Below are 23536 nucleotides of genomic sequence, written 5' to 3' on the forward strand. Positions count from 1 at the left end.
GTCTGCATGTAAACACGTGATCATATGGTAGGTCGAGAACATCTGGTACTTCAACAATTACTAATATCATTGGGAAATGCTCAAAATATGTGTTTAAAACAACTTTCTATGATTATTGGAGCTTAAATGGAAAATTGTGACTTTAAAAAAAAAACCAACTAACATGGCGAAGACGCAGTTTATCTTAGGTAAAATACAAAAACCTAATGGCTTTAGTGTTGGAAAATAAAAAAAAAAAACTACACGAATAACTAAACACTTTCTATGAAAATGCCTTGGGTCGATACTTGAATGACGTCACAAATCAATGCTTACAACATTGCCTCTGCCGTACTTGGAGAGAAGAAGATATAAATATTTAAGAATAAATTAAATAAATATAAGAAAATATTTTTAATTCTTCCACATTTATTTATTTTTAATAAATTAAAAATATGAATTTTTTGTATTCCATTTTATATTTCATTGCAATCTGACTTCTACAGGATATGTAATCTTTCCAATTATTAACATTCCATGACATTGGTACTGCGTGTAATTTTCTGTTTTTCTTCGTAACTATATAATTATTTTATAATAATTCATTATTATTATTTTTATATTGTTGTTGTGCCACAAACTGAATAATTTTTTTAACCTCAAATCAACCAGGAGCAACATGGCAATAATATTGTAAATCGCTTAACAGTCCAAATAAGTTGTTATTGTGACCTCCTATCGTCTTCATATTATTTAAAATAGTTGGCCAGCCAATTTATTTCAACTGCATCTGAAATTAAGAAGAAATTCATTCGTTATAGATAATAATGCATCTGTCTCATGTATTGATGAACCTAAAAAGTTCGTTCATTATTTTTGGGATACTCTAATAACATATAGCTATAAATAAAAGATTTCTTAGTTGATGTAGATTTGATAGAATGATGTATTTTGTTATGAACGAGTTTTTTTAAATCACCCAGCATTCCAAAAGCTTTCAATATATTGAAACTATGTAGAAAAAACTATGTAGTCGAACTGCTGTAATTACACATGTGAGGCAGATTTTTAACTATGAAATTGTGTATATATTCTTTCTCTGAATTTTCTGTTTTATAAGAATCCAAAAAAGTATAGCAAATGAACATAAATCAAATTTGCAATAGTTTTTGATTTTAGCAATGTGTTGCTAAGACTTGCACAGATAATTGTTTAAGTTAAGCTTGCAATTTGAAGTAATCACATATGGCGTTGCTATACACTTAACCAGGGGTACTTTGAGAGACTTCAATCATCAAAGAAATCGAAGGTTTATATTAAAACACATACGTATTCATTCATTCAATTCGTTCAAAGCATTATGACCGTTTTATAAGATAAACATTTTGAGTTACTAGCTAGAGGCCTGGCTACTAACCAGCGTTTTGTGCATAATAAATTCTTTCAGGACATTTAGCATTATTTAAAACATAAGTAAACAATTAACGGTTGCCATGCGTGATAGTTTTACATAAGATAAACGAAGATAATATATTACTCTGGCCCTTAGAGTTTGTGATTTTTGCAATATTGGTACACATGCCAAACTGGCGGAAAATCTATTGAATATTTGAAGATTATAATAATATAATACTTATTGAGCTATACTAAATACAACTAAATATAAGCTAAATGTTATCAATTGTTTTAATGATGTTGACATGTTGCTCACCTTAAATTATGTCTTTCAACCCTTAACTTCATATACATATCTGTGAAGCATCCACCATTGTGACGACATTCTGATATTTAAGCAATAATCTCTTCAAAACTGTGTGCTGACAGCATTCATCAGGCCATAATCTTATACTAAAATTAAAGAGAGTATAAAATTAAATAATAATTTAAAGAACTTTTATATAAAACTGATAAATGTGTGTATATAAAATCTATATGCCTACATGAATATATTCAGTGCATAAATTAATTAAATAAGTTAAAGTAAGAGCCTTAACTTGTCTACTTCTGTAGCTGTTTAACGTCTAAACATTTAAATTGCAATCCAATAGAATAAAATAGAAACAATTAAATTAAGAACTTAGTACTATGTTTTAACATACGAAATACGTAAAAAGAGATATATACTAAAATCTGGCAGTTGAAAAATAAACCTGCTGGCAAAATTGTTGGTATTGTCAAACATAAATCTTCAACAATCCGATTCAACAACTCTTACTATGTGTATCATATATAATTTTTTTATATTTACTGTTTATTCAAGAATTGTTTAATGGTATTATATAATAAATAAATTTATATCATATTAATTGTGCTTTAATGTCACCATAAAATTTTTAGATGAAAGTGATTTTAAAGAACTTTTCTTAGCCTTTTAAGTTCTTCTCCCTATGCGAGTACCCTTTCAGTGATTTCACTGTGACAACAAACATATTCAAAAGATTAGTGAACTATTTTATGCCACACTAATGTGACCCCTTTAGAGTTTTTTATAGTTCTAAATATGAGATGAAAAACTAGAAATTCTAGGAATCTCTATTTATTGCTCAAAAGTATATGAATAACACACTTATAATATTTACCATAATAAAAATTTCGACAGACATTTGAACTGTTAAAGAATTAGTCCGAAGTGAAGCACAAGTCAAAAGTGTGCCGCAGAGACTAGAAACTGGATTGTCAGTGTCAAATGTCGTATAAAAACATAATTTCATAGAATAGAGTTTAAAAACAAACTATAAAATAAATAAATTGTTATTTTAAAATTTCACACTGGAATAATTTGAAGGAGTATATAAGAAAAGGTATGTGGTGATTATATTTTACTACTTCTATCTATCTTCTCATTTGTTAATTACTAGATTACTAGCACACATAGTTGCGTTTCAGTGCCTTGTTTGAATGTTACTATGTTATATATATACTACAGAAGACCCATGTATAATATGTATTCCACTACCGACAGTTTCTTTAGATTAAGTTATGTGTTTTTATTATGACAATATAATTCAAGAAATTTACTAACAATTCACTTAATTTTAAATAAATATTTAATCATTTATGTTATTTGAATACAATATGAAACACATTTATGCTTTGGTTTACTGGTAATAATGGGAGCGTCTGTTGCTGGTCCAGTAATCTCATAAAGCAGCACAGCGGAAAATATTTGCTTGCCCCAAATAATTGTTAACTAAACTAAGGCACTTAAAATTATTATTAAAACATAATAATTACTGCGATAATTTTCTAATTACACTTTTTTTTAATTTATTTTACAAAATATTTCAAACGAATGCGCTCCGAAGGGGAATACACTTGTTTAACGTAGTTATTGCGTTAAGATTTACCATAATTTTTTATAAAGCCACGCACTGCACAGATACTTGCGTCAAGTTTCTCACAATTACTTCAAATGAATTTAAATTATATTTTTCTTTAAAAATAATTCATTTGGAAAAACTAAGGCAATTCATCAGTTAAAATAATAAAAACACGTAAATTTCATCTAAATTTAAATCAAATGCTGAAGTTTACATTAGAAACGTAAATAAATAAAAAATATCTGAAACATTGCTGTATGAAATTCGTGAATCTGTTGATATATACCTTAAAGATAACTACCACATTATTATAATATTATTATATTATTATAATATTTTAAATAATAAATATAATATATTTTTTATTTCTATTTGAGCCAGTGCACTTGAGCACTTCTAATCTTTCTTAATTCGGGGTATTTTAAAAACCCCTCTTTACGCCTTGACTCGATTATTGTTTATCATTCATCAGACTAAGCAATAATTGACCTCAGATGTGCATACCTCCCCGAGGAGCCTATAACCATTCTGAGATTTGATAATGCGGTGTTGGTAAGTTGAAATAAAAAATTTCAATAATATTTAAATCTAACAAATCCATGAATAATTACAAGTTTAACTTTAATATTTCTTATCGATTGTAACTATGCTCGATAATATGCTTATTGGTGTCATTTAGGTGTTAGTGTCAAATTTTGGTTATCTGATTTGATTTCAATTTTTTATTTAAAAAAATTAGTAAAACATTGAAAGCCGTCTAGACAGTATTTAGTTGCGCAAGGCACCATAACATTCGATAATTACCAATGAAAAAGTATGAAAGCAGTTAAACATTGATTAGATTAATGGAGTTTAGTTTTGAAACCAGTTACATATTTAAATTTTTAATAAAATTGGTCTTAGCCAATATTTTTCTTCTGCTTTTCATGTGAACATCTTCAAGAAGTAAAAGGTTATATTATTTTCTTCAATTAAAATTATACAAATTTCTAATCCAAACCTACAAGTATAAAGTTGATACATAATAATTATTTTTATTAAACTTTAGTATATTAATATACAATAAAAATTTGAAGAATATTAACTAAAATATAAATTTTGAATTAAATATATTAAAAATAAAAATTAGAATTAAATAAATTTTACACTAAATTTTATTTTAAACTATATCCTACATCAACTAAAAATATTGAACGAGATTATTGCCAGAGAAAATAAATTATAAACAAATATTATATTGTTATTGATACTTATATTAAATTTTAAAAAATAATTTTGTACAAACGAACAAAAAATCTACACTGAAATCTTTCTTCGACTTTAAATTAAATATGACTAAGGGCATATTTTTGAGTGTATTTTTATTAAAATTTTCACTGGTGTTGAACTTAAAATTGCTCTTCAGAAATATCTAAAACACTTAAACGAAAAAAAATAATATTTGATTCGACAACATTTTCTATATATTCGTAAAAGTGCAACCTATAATTTATCTGATTCATTACAAAAGATTTAAGCAACAAACTTGTTTCAAATTCACTTCTCATCGCATGTTTCTGTGATCGATCATCTGCTGGGATCACTTTCGCTGATCACTTTCAATTAACCAAAAATATGAAAGCAAACGAAACATGTTATAATTAAATAACGAGATACTTTCAATAACAAGAAAAGTGCCCAAATCAATAACTACATGATAATACGGAAAAACAATTTTATATCATTATAGTGATATAGATTAATTCAAGTGGTTAGACAAACAAAACTTATATGATTGAAATCGTTGTTAAGTTACTTCTGTTTAATTTATATTTATGATCACCTTTAGGTTATCAGTTTAACCTTTTAGTGAATATGTTTAATCAAAACATATCAAATTATTTTAAGTTTAGTAAGTATAAATGCAGACATTTTCACTTCAAAAACAATTTTTTTTGATATACTTTTTAACGATGTGACTCAATATAACATTTTAAATATTTTTTATAAAAACAGAGAAACACGCACATTTTTGATACTTGATTGTACTGTTTGTTCATCCATCGCAAATGCGTTAAATCTGAGAAGAAGTTCGTTCCAAACTAAGCCAAACATCAAAATAGTGGGAGCACAAACCAAACGTGTATAAAATAAACACAAACTGAAATACAAATATCTCAAAATATTGGACTAACTCATAATAATAACAACTCAACACAGAAACAGCTCAATTTAAAAGAGTGAATGGAGACAAACATATGAGTATCTATAAATACTCTACTCTGTGCAGTTGTCTGGTTTGCGCCGTGAGAGATGTAGTGAGAGATTTGCGCAGCTGTAAACTGTTTTGGTATAGAAGACGAAGTACAAGAAGAGTTGTAACTTGTTTCTACATAAAAGGAACTGGTTCCTCAGTTTCTTAAGCATATATTTGCAGACTTGCAGGTGGAATTTCAGAACACTACCTTTTTAACAAATTAGCAAAAACAAGATTAGAATATTTTTGATATCTATTACCCAAACTGTAAACATTGGGCTGAGCTAATATTTGCAAATATATTACATATATAAGACAAACGACCAGTGTTTTAATACATTGTGACCGAAAGGTTTTCGGAAATTCTCATTTAAAATTCGCGCGCTGTATATTTTTCGATATTTTAAGTTTATGTATTGGCAAGCACTGTCCTTAATTACTATGGCAAATGAAGCCGCGATCTGTCGGACAGTTCGTTTACGGCAGCTGTTGAAACCAGTTCACCTCAGTAGTGCGTTGCGAAAAAAACAATGGAAAAAAATATTGAACAAAGAGTTTGCATCAAATTTTGTTTTTCGAACGAAATTTCGTGTGCAGAATCGTTGCGAATGCTACAAAAGGCTTATGGGGAATCAGTTTTATCGAAAACTCAAGTTTATGAGTGGTACAAAGCCTTTCAGGACTGTCGTACGACCGTCGAAGACATGCCGCGTTCTGGACGACCTTCGACCTCTACCACCGACGAAAACATTGAAAAGGCAAAGGAAATCGTGTTCAAAAATCCTCATGTGAGTGTTAGAGAGATAGCACGAGAGCTAGGCATCGGTCGTGAGATGGCTCGTTTGATTTTGGTGGACAATTTGTGTATGCGACGTGTCAACGCCCGGCTTGTTCCGATTCACCTCAATTTGTTCAACATTATCAACGATTTTAAGGCCAAACATTCAATAAATACCATCGAACAGCCACCGTATTCACCTGATCTTGCACCGTGTGACTTTTTCCTGTTTCCCAACCTCAAATTACCACTCAGAGGAACGCGTTTTGAATCCATAGAAGACGTAAAACAGAATTCGCAGAGGGAACTCAAAGCCATACCGGAAAGCGCCTATAAAAATGTTTTGATGATTGGAAGAAACGTTTGGCATTTGTGGTATCCTCTATGGAGCAATATTTTGAAGGAGATAAAATAAATATTGATGAAGGTTAAGAATTTTGCGTTTTATTTAAAATTTCCCGAAAACTTTTCGGTCACAATGTATAAAACTTTAAACGCGCATTTAGCATTAGTAAATAATACTTGAAATTTTATATTTATAAAGTTGATCTATATGTATCGAAAATTCTAATAATAAATGATAGGTATACATCTTAATATGGTGACACAATTTGTAACCAACAAAAAGCAATCACTAGGTATATGTAGACCATACATAGTAAAAATGATTAGTAAATAATGAACTGTAGGTGAAGTAATTACGTTAGAAATTAGTATGTCACATAGAATTGTCTGAAACAACATCAAGAGTTTTTACATATATAACAAGAGGAATTAATGGAATTTGAATAAGACAGAGGTGTACAATATTCGACCCATCACTCAAAATTGTTCGAATATAATCGGCCGCATTGAAATCAAAGAATAAACAATAAATATCAGGATACCAAATATATGTTTCGCCATACTAGATATACGTAAACAAAAATTTGGATGGATTGTTCAGGCGCTCAGAAAATCAAGAATAATGTGTACTGGAAGAAAAAACTCAACCAAGAACAACTTGGAAAAAATCAACTATAAACGGTGGAGGTGACTTATTTACTCTTTGTGCCAATTATAGAGGTGGCTCGCAATAAATGACGTCAAGAAATGTTATTATTGATTTTATTATGGGTCTTCCTTAGAGTTTACTAAGGGATGAAAGAAATACTTGTTATTATACAAAAACAAAATCAATGAGTTTATATATGTTGTATAACTTTTTGTCAATAAATTTGAACTTCTCATTTGAAATCTTTTATATAGAATATCTCAAATTACTCTAAATGCCTTTGTTAACCTCAGAACTGAAAGATATATTGTTGAGCACTCATTTACAATTTCCAAGAAATATTCTCATTACAAATTTTGGTAATTTCCAAATAATTTTAGTAGAAGTTTTATGAATGAATTTCTTTAGTGTCGCACGGAGTAACTTTGATTGCAGTTAATTGGTGTGAGAATATATCATCTAAAAATGCAAGAAAAAGAATTTGTCTATCATCTATAAGAAATGTCAAGTAGTGAAAATCCACAGCAAAGGCTAACCGAATGAAACGTGATGCAGGTACACAAGTCATTTATAAGTTGGTAGTAGGTATATGGGATAAATTTTCCATCATTTAGTGTTAAAAAACTTACATGAGCTGCATTTGACTTCTATGGCATTTTGGGAATAGAAGTAGAATATCACACTATGTCGAAGAAGGTGACTAAAACTTGAGAGTAATTAAAGATTTCCATAAGTAAAAAAGTTAAAATTGAAAACTATTTCCACCTTTTTGTAAAATCATTAATTGGTTTTTACCAATTAAATCATATATTATAAATTTTAATTTAAAAAAAAATCAAATTAAAGTTTAATTAGTTTTGCGTGATTTCAATAATTCAACAAAGAAAAAAATATAAAAAGTAAGCCACAGATCCGCTACCAATGCAGCTCTTCGGTTTATGAAGTTTAAGAACACCTGCATCAGTGATGCTTAGCTTGACCTGAATTAATGAGATACAAGCGGATTACTTCATATTCCGTTTTCTGAACAGGCGTCCGTTTGTCTACATCAGAAATGTATATATAAATATTTGTAATAAATTAAGTAAAAATGTTAGCAACATCTACACCATCAATTATCAACATCACGATTTAATTGCAATTATATGAACCACATATTTGAAAAAATTGAAACATTCACTCAGTTTTCTTTTACTTTAATACTATGCTAATTGATTTAAATAGAATCGCTTTATTGAAGTGCTGAACTAATTGATTTCATGGAATAAATTTTTGAAATTAGTGATCACTCAATAAACTTAAAAAATAAATGATTATTTTGCAATTAAGCTATTTAATCAATTCTCAATTGGAATTAAGAGTAAAATTTAGTTTGCGGTTACTTCTTATTAAGTTCATTATAATAACAGTAGCGCTAATTAACATAATTTTAATATTTAAATCAAATAAATTGAATATATTGAAATTAATTAAGCAGATTATTAAATAGGAAATGTAATTAAAATTGATTAAGCATATTTCGAAATTCAAATTAAGAGAATAATACATGTAATAAAGAAGTGATGCTTATTAAAAAAGAAATTTTTAATGTATGTAACATAATATCATACACTAATTCGTTTTCAAGTAAAATAAATCTAAGCAGCAATACAGAAAAGCTACACTCAACAACTGAATTCAATCAGTTGACTGAAATATACCAAAGTAGAAGCTTTGCTTTTTATTCTGGATAAACATTTTGCAACCACTAAAAAGAAAGCTAGAAATTTATATATTCATATGTATACTTTGGTATCGTTACTTTTAATTGAACTTGCAGTAATGGAGTAATGGATCTTTGAAATTGTTGGAAAACTGCAATAGGCCAGTACGAAATTCCTTGACAGTAGTTAAATGAAAGACGTGTTAATTAAAATTGTTAACAGTGCCAATTACTAGCAATTAAGCTAACTTGCTTTTTAATAGCTTCAACATTTAAGAGAAATAACTGGATTTTATTCAAAACAATCCCAATGTGCACATCATGAAGTCATTTGCATAAAATAACTGATTTAGTTCAGTAATCTGTGCCACCTTCAAATTACTGTTCTAAGCGATTCACATAACTGTTGGGTTGGTATGTAAAGAACATCGCTATTTGTTGAAAATAACTTATTTAAAATGTAATTTTCTGCATATCTCTATAGGATATAAACAACTATTATTTCCCAAATTATTGTAATAAGCTTAGTTTGGCTTTAGCTCGATGGTATTTACGCCCGAATAAGACATTACATTTATTACATGACTAAAATATGCTTTATGTGGTTAATTGACATTGAATTTTAATTTCAAGCAAATATTTTATTCGAACAATCTATGTAGATACCAACACACATAATGCATCTACACACGTCTTTACAAATAGATCACTTTCTGTCAATTATTAATTAATTGTCCAATTATTAATTAATTGTACGTATATATATTTTACGTAAAAAGAAAAACTTAGAATCATCACAGGAATCCTAACAGGGCACTGTAGGCTAAAACACCACCTTACAAAACTGGGTATACTTACGGAGGCAAACTATAGATTCTGTGAAGAGAATGAGGAGTCGGCCACGCATGTGCTGTTGGAATGCCCTGCGCTAATGCACATACGAAATAGGCTCCTGGAATGTATATTCTTACGGAAGAGACAATAAAACTCTGTAAAGTAGGTTCTATACTACTTTTTATTGACGCAACAGGGCTTAAAGACCTACTCTAAGCCCAGAAGGGAGCACAATAGACCCGACGGTCGCATTGCTACATCCCCTTACAATAATAATAATAATAATATTTTACGTAATAAGCAGCAGCAAGTGTAAGGATAATTGGAGGACAATAGCTGGGTTCTAGATGGACTTTTAACATAAAAGGCTAAAACATATGCATTATATATTTCAACAGAGTTTGAAGCTATACTTGTTTAAAGTCACTTGAATTATCATACTTCAATAAAATAGTGATTGCAACATCTAAATGAGTACCGACACTATTAAGTAAAAGCGCTTTATACACTAACTCTTGTTTCGTCAAGCAAAGAGTGTGACAATATAATATTAAATATACAAATATATTACAGAAATAAAAAATTTGTAAATAAAAATAATACAGAACTCTCGAGTCTTTATTAACTGTTATAATCTAACTGAAATATTTCAGACAACTACAGCAATATTAAGCAACATGTTGCAAGTACCGTAATTATTATAATGTTGCTAAAATATTTTAAGCTAAAATCAACATAAAACAAATTCAAACGTATCAGCGATAAAGACAAAGCATAGCTCTAACTTAGTGTGTACTATGTGATTCTAATATGCTAGAAATGATCATAATTCTCAGCTGCTGTTTTGTGGCAAGTGCTACATGTGGCAATGGGAAACTTGCAGTCAAATATTTGTGTTTCCCTCAGTTATTTCCTGTGGTAATAAAAAATTTCATTGGCGAAATTGTAAACTTCCTCACCTCAAAGCTCACACCAACTATAAGCTTCGACACATAGCGCTGCGGTTTTCAGTGATTTCCGCAATTCGATAACGCGAACGGGTTAATGCAATACCGCTGACAACAGAATGCGCTTTTACTAACCTGTGAGCCGCTTATTTTTAAAATATTTAAAATTTTTTAATTTTTTTATACCATAATATCTGAATGTTCTCACAAGTGATCAGAGTTAAATAGTAAGAAAATATTTAGAAATTGTATATGAATGTACACGTAAAACGGAAATAGGAGATATGAAAACTTTCTACATTTTATTCTAAGAACTAGAACAAGAACTAGAAAATTTTGTGATTAACTTTATCCTATACCATGTTGGAAATGGTTTAATGACGACATAAGTCTTCTATTAGATTAGAACTTGCTACCAGCATCACTGTGATACTTTCTAAACACATTATTGTTATTACTGCATTTCATGGATTTTTTTTAACTTAAAACCGGTGTATATACGTATAGTACCTAGATGCTTGCACTATTCTATTATTATTGAAAAAGAAGGAATAGTGCACTGTGACCTGAAAGATCTATTGTGCTCCTTAGTCGGATTAGAGTGTTTCTTCAAGTCCGATTTCTTTAATGAAAGACAGTATAGAACCTATCTTTCCTAGTCTTGGATCCTTATGATCCATGAAATACCCTCCGGTGAAAGCATTGCAACGAACATTATTCTGTCCATATTGCTCTTTCAGTGAGTAAATTTTATTATATGTCTCAATGGTCTAAGGTTGAATACCTACATATTTAAAGCTAAAGAAAATTGATCGAATGATAGTGCTATATAAATAAATTTGATTTTTCAAAATTTTTCAAATCGGTTTTTATAATACATATACGAGTATAATGCTCGAAATGCACTCATTACATTTTTATTAGATAAATAAGCCCTTATGTGCAGATTCCCTGATTGTATAATCCATTTATGCAAACTTCATTTAATTATGTGATAGAGTTTCTTTAAAAATTAAATAAGATAATTAAATGAAATTATATAAAAATATATAGCAGTATAAAATAAGTAATGCTATAAAACAAGTTAATAATTGTAGGAATGATTTTTGCCATGATAATTACTGCAGATTTACTAATTTATTTTACTAAATTTAAAAACATTTATTTCGTTCAAATATAGTTAATGTAATATAGCTATAATTACAACTTTTTAGTTATTACCTGTTCATTGCAGCGGTTTATAAAATTGCTTTGTGATTGTTCAGATACTAAACAACTATTATTGCCATAAAATTGTGAAAATACTAATACTCGTCACAGAAAAAACATTAACTAAATTAGAAATAAAATACAATAATAAAGTTGTTTTAATGTTAAAGATATTACCAACTACGAAATATTATTTAATAACCGTATCTTAAACTGATGAAATGTCCCCTTCACTTTTCACTTTGAGATTAATTTTGATGAGATCATGTGCTGATGATGAGATCATTTATTATATAGCTTTATGGTTCAATTTTCCACAACGATTACAAATGTTTAAGGCTAAATGCCATTCTATGTTCGATTTTAACACTACAACTGATGTTAGCTCGCCCACATAGATCAACACTGTCAAGTATTAACTCTCACAGGACAGTATTCGACAATTTGTTGGCCAGACAAAAGGATCGTATCTGAAAATTAGAGTGTGTTGCCATCCTACTCTTCCTGGTGAGTTGCCTTTCAAGTATGGTATGTGACAACTTTCTACTGGAAACAGAGTCCTACTTGATTATACTTATATACTTTTGAAAAGAAAAAATCCTATAACAATCCTTTCCATATATCGAATATCATGGACCATTGCCTTCGTATATGGTAATTTTTAAAGAAATATTCAGAATAGCTCGGTAGCTGATGGTGGGATATTTATGCAATTATATGCAATTATTGATTATTGTTCTTCAAAATAATAAACCTATCAAAGCACTTTTATTCTTAATTAATTATAATTTATTTTTTTTTATTATAATTAAGTAAAAGCTAAAACCAATATTTTAACCCTCAAACTGTATCCAATTTTTTTTTATTTTTAGATTTTAATAGAGCAGTTATCGGTAAAACATGATCTGCTACAATTTTGTTGTAAGGCTGAACTCCTCATCATATCAAGACTCGAAATTGCTTCTCAAGTAGTGCACATGCTTGTAAGTTCTGCCTGAGGGACTAATGTTGTAATCATAATTTCACACTTTACCATTATTTTGCACACTTCGGACTTCACCGTGCCTGCCAAAGTCGTGCATTCTGAAGCTGCAAAAGTGCCAGCGGAGACGTTAGTCAAAATATCGACATGATGAAACAAATAAAATATTTGAAAACGAGATACTTTTCTATTGCTATTTAAATATAGAAGTTAAGTTAGGTAAAATGCAATTATTTATGTTAAAAGCGAATATAAAGCGAATATATTTGCAAAAATAAATGTAATAAGAAAATAAGCATAACCAAGTCTATTGAAAACTTAAGAATAAAATGTTAAATGTATTAATAAATTATTGGTAACTATTATGTTAACCGAATAATACAGTCAATAATGGCATTCAAAAAAAAAAACTAACACGGTATTGTTATATTGTAGTCTGGGACTTTGATTTCTTTAAGGAAGCTACTTATTTACTTATTTTAATTTTCTGTATTAAGGACGCTTCCTTAAATAACTTTAAAATGCTTTTTAATCACATTGTAGATTGCAATATATAAGATATTATATTCCTTGTTCTATTCACTTACAAGTGCTTTTCGACGTCAAAAAATGGGTGTATGCATTATAATGCATGTAGCTTTTTTAACGTATCGCGCTTGTAACCCATAGTCAGGGCTTTGCTCCATTCTTTAACTATTTTCTGGAACTTTAATATGAGTCTAATACTGATTGAATAACAATCTCCAAGTGATACCCGTACCTATACGGCGAATCCACCAGCTTCGGCAGCACGAACAACGGATTTGGAGGTGCGAAACTCACGTTTAAACAGAATCTCTTTGTCAGGTACAACTGTAACTACTACGGGCCCTGCGGAGAAGGGAAACGAATACTCACGCGGTTAGGATTGGCTGTCGTAAGAGGCGACTAAAATTACCCAGTGCCAGTCTGGCACTTATGCAAGAAGTGCAAATGGTAGTGAGTTAAACAGCCTAACTCGCGACATTCGACCCGAAATAATCCGATCTGGTAGTATGGGCCACTAAGGCCAAATGTTTCCCTGGGAACGCAATGGAAAGAAGAAAAAGAAGCATATATGATATTTTAATACGATTTAATTAATTAGTACGAAATTTTTCAGTCTACATTGTTTTCCTTATTTGCATTATTGTGGAACCTGAAATGCTAGCTGCAATCTTTTAAACTGGTGCTCATTATACTTATTTACCTTGGATCTATTGTCTTGCATTTAATAGAGTTAATTAACATTAACCCAAAGGAAATAAGAACTTCAACATTAGTTGTACTATTTTTTGTTTTTTATTTAATTTAATCTGAATGTAATCAAATCTCTAGATATGCTAAGAACATTTATGGATATTAGTTATATACACATTTTTTTAAATTTTTTTATACAATTGAATTAAATTATACAAATAAAATAACATCAGTTGCTCTGCAATTGTTAATATTATTCAAAATTCAATAAAACATTCACTAATGGGATATTAAAGTGCATATAAGTATAATCAGATCGAAAATCACAGTCATAAGCATATATAAAAATAGAATTAAATTTGTGCATAATTTAAATTTAATGCTTAAAGGTGGTCCAACCTATTATGGAATCGAATCTCATGCAAGGAGCCTGAGCATTCCATATATTTACATTGCGATTTAAAGAAAATTAAACAAGTAAAAACCTAAATTGCTCAGAGATAGATTCTTGATTACTACGGCATAAGCAACATTTACTCCACCCACAGCTGCTGGATATGCTAGAGATTTTATTAACAGCAGCAAGAACGTGCTTCCAACCACTGTTATTGACATTCCTTTCTAAATAAAGCTAAAAGATGGTTTTCTGAATTGTGAACATTAGTAGCATGAATTGGTATGAATAAAATAAACTTTTATTTGAATACTGTAATATACTACGAGTATGCTTTATTATATTATATTTCTTTTCAAATGATTTGGTCCGCAACAAGTCACTGGTGAAAAAATTGATTTTGGGTAATTACCAAGCTAAACAGATGATTCGTCCAAAAACTAATAAATTAGTAAATTTCTTACTAAAATAATAAAATATCTTAACATCATTAAAATTTTGGAACTCTCTTACGTACAAATAACACCACTTCACCTCAAATACCTATCCACTTTAAGAGTTTTCTATTCTTTACATATTATAATCTTAACCTATTTTAATGTATTTGGCGCAGTTGCATTTGATAAGTTCATTGTATCTGATCTTCTTGCAAAATCAGTTAAATTTGCAGTGTGATGAGACGATGAAATGCATAAGCATTTTAAATTGATTTCACTAGTTAGCATTTTTGTGATTACTGTAATCAAGCAATGCTTACCGAGCGACAACTAAATAGCAGCAATGCAAAAATGCAGAAGTGTCCAAACATTAAAAATGCATAAAAAGGTGGAAACTGCAAGGGAAGGCGTAATTCGTATGTCCTCGAATGCATTGCGGTGTGTTAAACGTAGATTAAATGAGTTAAGATAACATTGATTAGACACGTTTATGTATAAATTACAATGATTTGGTATCGAATTAAAAACTTAAATTATTTTCTCTTGGCAGTTCTGAAATTCGCATTTAACTTGTGTTCCATCCTAGAAGATCAATTAATTCAGGTTATGTGCATTTATAATAGAACAGGAAGCAATAATACAAAGTTACACCTCATAACAATTACTGTTCGGCGATGTATCTCACTATCTATCTCATGCTAGAATACTAAGTACTGATGATAAAAAAGTAAACATATTTGGTGCGAAAGCAATGACTCTGTAAGTATCTAACAGATTCTCATATCCACTAGCATATTTAATTAATTTTCAATTAAACTTAAAATGGTTTTCTATATTTTAACAGATATAGCGAAAAAGAAACCTGCATACCTGCTTATGTACCAACTTACTTAGACAGATCTGAAACACCTGTCCTTAGATTTGATTATAAAAAATGACATTCTTTATTATATGATGTCGTACTTAAATGTGTGGAGGCATTTGGATGAGACTTAGTATTTTCTAATTCGTAATAACGCTTTTTCAAATTTTAATATTGCTTATTGCTAAATAAGGGAAATTTTCTAGTAAATAATATTTGATAACTTATTAAAGAAGTATCCACTACAATTGAAAATAAATTAGTTGAATATATTAACTGCACTAATTTATTTAAATGAGCTAAGAGTTTGGACTGACCATTACTTTTGTGAGTAAAAAATTGTTGAAATGAAGTTTGTTTCTTTAAAAAAAAATTTATTAAATATTAATTATTTGTGTATTCTCTGTTGCTATTTGTATTTTAATTTTTAATGTAAAGGCATTTTAATATTCGAACATCTACAGATCATAGAAAGTATAGAAAGTATAGGCATAGAAAGTAATTTCTTGCTATGCCATATATATCAGCACCAGTATATAAAAGTGACTTCCGTCGATAAATGAGTAGAATCTACTCTTGCCCTGAAAGAGAGTACAACAGAACTTCTATGTAGATGGTCTCAAAGGACTTAAGATTTGCATTGTCTGTCAGTCTTCCTGCCGACTATAATGTGTTTCACACAGGCATTTTAGCAATCAAAATTTCTACCTTAAGTTGTTCAGTTAAGTAGTCATACTGTTACATTATATATACTGTTACTATATACTATATGCCGATTGCCTTTAGAACATAACTAAACAATGAGAAAGTTTAATACGGACGTGGATATATCTGTTACTAGCTATGCGGAATCAGACACTTGGGTGGTTCTATTTTCGACTTTGTTTCACATAGAAGAAGTCAAGAGCACATACCCAAGCTTTATTTAAGACTCGCAGATACTGAAAAAAAAAATTTTTTCCGGAAGTAAAATTATACTTCACTGTTCTTAAAAATCAAATGTAATTAACACAATATATCTTAACTACAACAGGGTTGTTTAGATCAAAAAAGGCAATATTTAAACGTGAAAGAAGTGTTATACTTTGATAGACTAGAACCATTTACAACGGAAAAAACATGGTTGTGACAGTCAAAGACACTGGCAACGAATGATTTGCTCCAATTGCAAATCTCCAATTCTTTCAAGTCAAAAAATGGTTCTATTTAATGAAAAATCACCTAATTGCAGCTAATAAAATACATTAAACTTGTAAATTGAAAATGCTTAGTAATTGACTTCATTAAAGCGCAAAAATTGAACTGACAATTATAAATGAAACTTAATTGCTAATGGTCCAGTTGCAGTTAAAAATGCAATAGAACTTAGTAGAGAACAAACAAGCATTTTGAGTTCTGTGGTTTTACTAGCCTTTGCCATAAACTTTATAAAAGCCAAGCCAAGACCTTATGAGGTTTGTGATACGCAACACGTCCATACGTAAGCCGCCGTTTTGTCTACATGACTGAGTATCAATAAATTTTCTGCAAGCAGCAAAGGCCTTGAAAGTTTAGGTTAATTAAACACAACAAACCAATTTCGGAATTTAAAATTCGAATGTAAATTTTTAATATTTTTGTCGTTTTTAAAGAATTTAATTTTTAATTGATTTACGAGTATGTATGCAACACATGGCAGAAAAAATATTTCAGGTTGTAGGAGACAAATTTGATCTTGTTGTTCGGTTATTGTTTACAGGTGGGGGAGACCGCGTAGAACCATTTGAACTCTCCTGTGCCATTATACAGGTCGTGTAAGAACTTTTATATTGAAATTCACCCATTTTAACTATATCAATTTAGTTTCCATTGTCGATTAAAATATTTAATTTTCCAGGTTTTGATTTTAAGGAAAATCTCTCTACCATCAGCAGAACTTTTAACTACCATCAGCATTACCAGGTAGCATAATTTATAATGATGTCAGTTTAGTTAGAAAATAAGTTTTTGATATATTGTTGTTATTAAAAATAATAGTGTGTGTGTTTCATAAAAACACAGAGATAATAAACGATTACACTAAGTTCAAGTTATGATTTATATTACTTTATCAGAATCCAGTGATCGCCAACGACCACGGAAATAGGGTGGAACGCAACTAAAATTTATTTAAGGAGGACCTTTAGATAATTTCTGTACTTTAAAAAAATATCGTATTATACTAATAATAAATGTACTTATATATAAAAATAGTCTTTCGAATGATTTGGCAATGCTCATTATTATTCTATAGACATATCTAATGTCTTTGTGTACCGAGTACCTTGAGTTATAAAGTATAAGTCATAATAATACAGTTATAAAAAAGCATTGGGTTCTAAAAGTCACCGTCTATCGGTAAATAGTTCATAGTGTTAGGATTTAAAAAGGAAGATAACTATAAAAATATAAAGTACTTTAACTTATTTATTCAAATTAATTGCAAATATTTTTCAAAATTAGTCGTTTCGTCTCCACAGGAATACAAAAAAAAACACATCTTCACTTTACATATGTAAGGATAAATTGTTAAACCGCTATAAGTTCGTTTTGTGGGTCGTTAAATTTGACTTTTAAATTTGCTTTAAAAGTTTTTATTATGCAAAAATTTACCAAAAAGCTTATTATAATTATTTTGTTTTATTAAAAAATGTTATTTTATTATTTGAGTAATTAGTTTTTGGCAGTTTTTGGCAGTTTTTGGCAATTTTTGTCAGTAGTAAAATTATATGATATAATCAAACTATGAGGAAGTAAATATTAAGCTATGTGAAGTCGAGAATGAATATATATAAATATACTGTAAATCTTACCTAATGCAATGTCGGAACAACATATTGAAATAAAAGGTGAAACTAAAGCCACCACAATTATGCTTTATTTACTAATTAATGAAGAGAAACCAATTTTAAACTTATTTAAATTAGATACAGTTCTTCCTCATTTTTCCTTCAGATTGCCAGTTTCTTATAATCTCTTACTTTACTAACCAAAATCGAAGATGGAATCTAAAGTAAAGCATTGACTTATTTGGTTTTTCTACAGATTTCCCCATTTAGCTAAAAGTACATAAATTGCAACTTTTAATTTTGTAACTGAGCTCAACAAAATGCAATTTAAAATTCGTAGGTGGTTCGAAAATTGTAAAGCGAAGCGGTAGTTGTAAACAACACCCACATGCAGTTCTATCATCTTATAATAAAATTGATTAAAAAATTTAATATATGTTCTAGTGAGACCATAGTACACAATTGTTAAATCAACTAAATTGTGTCAAATATGCGAAAAGACTAAGAATATAAGAAAAAGGGAGGCAGGTCTATATTTCATACTGGGCTTACTTTGGCTTAGTTGTACCGCTTAGAATGAACATTTTATTTACATATTTGAAACTGAGTTATGCTGTGAATTTATGCTTTTAACATGCAAATGCATAACTGCTTTGCATATCTATGGCACCTGCAGCCAAGTGACTAGCTTGCAACTACCTACACAGATACTTTCCTATTGTTGTGCTCCTAAGAATGGCTGCAGTCGTTTGATTTGTAATTCAACGCACCTTAAAGTGCTTGATGGTTGACATGCAAAGCACTTAAAACAATGCAAATTTAATGCAATAAACTGTAGCAACTGCGGCCTCCGATGTCTTAGCAAATGGAATTTCCCTGTTTTGAATGTATCTCAATAATGAACACAGTTTGCAAGTAGTTTTTGTCAAACTCTCATTTGCAGAATAGTTTCACGAAAACAATGTTATTGACAACTTCGAAAACAACTTTAATTACTAAAAATCAGTGCAAGACCTCTAATATTTGCAATTCGGTGGAAATCTTTTGAGTGGAATTGTATTATTCGATATATCAATGGTAGTTTTAAGGTGTTAATTGAATTGTTAACGCAAAAAAAAAACATTTTCCTAGTGCCAAAAAGCACTATGCAATAAATCTATAGCTGGTAGTAGCTATCACGTTTAACACTCTTTAATTACAATTAAAAATATAGTTAGGATATGCACGGAATTAATTGCTGCACTCACAATAAAGTTTTGAAAATGCTGACTTCATCATTACCATCATAAGGTTTCTATTAACATAAATTAATAAAAATGTTGACAAAAATATTGTTGATATGGGTCGATTGTGAATCTAAATTATTTCGTTGCTATCAAAGATTTAATAAATTTGCATTGAAGAAGTAATACGTTCTTAGGATTAATTCAAGATAATAAAGGACTTCAAATTAATTTCTGAATTTATTGAAATAATGTGATTTATATAAGTAACAAAATGCTGTATCTAACAGAAATATTTAATATGATTATAAAAATCGAAGTATTAAAAGTAATTAGCATATTTTTTTATGTATTTATCCTATTGTGGATGACTACTTAACATTATTTATTTAAGTAGATTTCGGCATGACAAATAATATAAATAACAAAATATAAGTAATTTAATTAAAATTTTGTATTCTTTGAAAAATAAATTTGTTTAGCCAAAACATTCTAGTACTTGGTGTTATGTACCTTTGAAAATGATGATATTGAGGTGGTCTTACACTTTTGCACAGCACTGTATATGAAAACACGTTACTACAGCATATATTTGTGTTCAAATATGCGACACAATGCAATTGAGGGATCCAGCAATACAAACTTAAAAGCTTTAATATAAGAATTTTATGCCATAAATACAGTCTCCAGTCCTTTCTATTTGATCAACAACTGTTTATATTTACTTAAGAATGTCAACAATACCGGCAGCCGCAATGTTTGAGTTCATCCCAAATTAGAGTTGAACACATTAAGACAACTGTGCTTCTGTGCATGGTTGAATGCAATTCAAGTGGTTCAATGTTTAAACTTCATTCTATCTTTAGATAGTTTAATGTTAAATACTTTAAACGATGGATAAATATCATTAATTGAAAATAACCGTGAACGCCAATGGAACTGCTTAATGCTTCGAAAAAAGAGGCCATGCATTTCCATGTGAACAAGTCACCAGTCGTTCCTTTCACCATCTCGTATGTACTTGAATTTTATGAATTGTTTAGAAATAGTACCATTTTTGCAAATAATATGTAATAAACAATAATAATTTTTATATACCTTTAATATAATCATTGCAAATTCATAATCATAAAACTTTATGGATAATAAAACCAAACTCTAAGTTGCACCAACACCCAATAAACTTAAATAAAATCGACATATTTATATGAACTCATAAATATTTGCTTATATAATTATTGAATATACCGTGTAATTATGCTTCATTTTTTATTACTACAGTTTTTTTATATTATTGGTCATTCACATAAATTATGATGAGTTTGTGATTAAAATGAATTTTTATTTCTGTGACAAATTGAGATTTTATATAATTTCCTTATTCGCCATGGATTTGAATTGTTTTGACATCATTCGAAGATTGTGTGCCAAAAATATTAATTTTCTGTAATAGATTTTAAGCTGCGATCATAACTACTTTAAAGGACCAAGCGAACATCACAAAGATACAATAGTTATAGATGGAATCAAGTAACAAAGTCATTAATTGTTTGGTGTGATTTAGCAGCTTTTCGAAGTCCAGGTTTCGTTGCGTTGCTCATGCTCCTTTTTCATGTGAGAATTTTGACTGCAATATTCTTTTGATTCGAATTGGTGTTAATTCTGGATAGTACGTATATCAAAAGTACTGGAATCGTAACTTCCGTCTGCCACAAAAAAATCCATTTAAAATTTAATACTTTAAACAGCACGCGTTCATCTGGTCTTATGTATCTTGAGATGGTAGTATGTCGTACTACACTAACTATTATATTTTTTCCTCGCAGAAGCAAGACTTCATCAACCAATATTTAAAATTTTTGTTTAAATACTAAACTTTTTCAAAATAGATCCAAAGTCTACTAAAATGGATTTTATATTATGCTGAGAACAGTGTTCATATTGTTATTTCAGTTGCTCATAGAACTGTTCTGGATATTATCATCCTCATCCGTTGAAACATGTACACATTTTGAACTAATACTAATAATACTAATAGTCTTTCATTAAGTGATTTAAATTTAGAAACCAAATACCTCAGTCTGTGGTTTATTACAAATCTGGTTCCAAAATTGTGCTGTTCACATTCAAAGATGAAACTTAATTAAGAAAACAACAAACCAAATAATCAATTATTTAGAACCTCTTTTGTTTATTTAAAATATGTCCTATAAACAACAATGCAACTATTGAGGAAGTAGGGTCTATCAACTATACATTTTCTAATATATATAAGATATCGCCTTTGATTAGTGTGTTCCCGCAATAAGCAGGAAGATCTTCCTCGTGGTAGTTATTTCAGCTTCAGCCACAAGGTAAAGAGAGTTGTTTAATTATAAATTCAGGATACTAATAACACTGAATATGTATAGAACATTAAATAGATTTTGTAAAACTTGAGGAATAACTTACTTACTTACTTACTGTTGTCCTCTTCTCCTTGTGGAGCATAGGGCCTAACTAATTTGGAGTAACTAATGAAATAATATTATTTGCAAATAAATCTTTAATTTGAGCAACAATCGAAAATCAAAAAGTTTTAAAAAATTTTAAAATTTAGTTTATTAATTATGGTTAAATGGACATTTACCGTAAGGACATACTCAAATTTCAGAAACGTGAATTTTCTGAAAATGGTTAACATCCTTTCTTGGCCTATGTATTTGATAATGTGACTTAATGTTCACTAAATGTTTACAAGTATGAAGAAATTTGTAACAGAATTTACGTTGTACCACTGATAAAATCTGCATTTATAATATTTTTTTAAATAATTTTGTGGTTTAAGTAATGCAAAAGCGGTTAGAGTTTTGCAAACTGTAGAGCAAAGATACACTTCCCGTGTATTTAATATGAAATTGAAATTCGTGACCGAAGTGGAGGTTTTCCTTTAAAGGAGAATAGTGCTTATCGCAAAGTTATCTAGGTAAATGGTAAAAAAATTGGTTTAAATATGAATTTCATGTATAAGCGTTTTTATTTTCCAGTTACTATGTCGACTGGTCACTGTGGCCTTTATTTCATAAAAGTGGAACAAATTTCTCTAGACAAACTTGTATAAGCAAATTGAGTCTTTCCTTACTAAACAGTAGCACACTTCAGTACATTTCATAGAGTACAAATACAATGAATTTAATTAATTCAAATTTTTTTCTTTACTTAACTTAATTTTATTTTAATTAGTCTTAGCGTATAATCATACTGAAAAATCCAGATAGTTAAAATTGAATATATTTTAAATAAGATTAAGTCAAATATTCAATAGTGATTCCAAATAATCGGTAATGTGTGTGTTGTTGTTAGTTGGGACATGTCGTAGTTTAGCATTAGTTTTTGATATGTATGTAGGGTCTTATGTAAGGACCCTACAGAATGGTCCTTACATAATATTTTTTTTTTTTTCAAAAATTGTAGCCGGACTTAAGTCTAAGGGAAGGTAGATGTTTCCAAAGAAAATCAATAAATTTCTTTAAGTATGAAATTGATATATGTAATGATATTAGATTACAGAATAAATATATCTAAGAATAAGATTAGAAAACAGTCTTGTTGGTTAACTTATAAAACTCGTATTA

General features: G+C 29.2%; 1 long non-coding RNA gene across 1 annotated transcript; it reads right to left on the reverse strand.

The window, feature by feature from the left end:
- Positions 1-619: 619 nt before the first annotated feature.
- LOC119678006 lies at positions 620-5392 on the reverse strand. The gene is made up of 3 exons (XR_005252306.1): positions 5307-5392; positions 1691-1827; positions 620-769 (listed from the first exon to the last, which is right to left on the reverse strand). It is a non-coding gene; the product is annotated as an uncharacterized LOC119678006 (long non-coding RNA).
- Between the last annotated feature and the right edge of the window lie 18144 nt (positions 5393-23536).

Source organism: Teleopsis dalmanni, chromosome 2 (genome assembly GCF_002237135.1).
Source record: "Teleopsis dalmanni isolate 2A chromosome 2, ASM223713v2, whole genome shotgun sequence".
Lineage (NCBI taxonomy): Eukaryota > Metazoa > Arthropoda > Insecta > Diptera > Diopsidae > Teleopsis > Teleopsis dalmanni.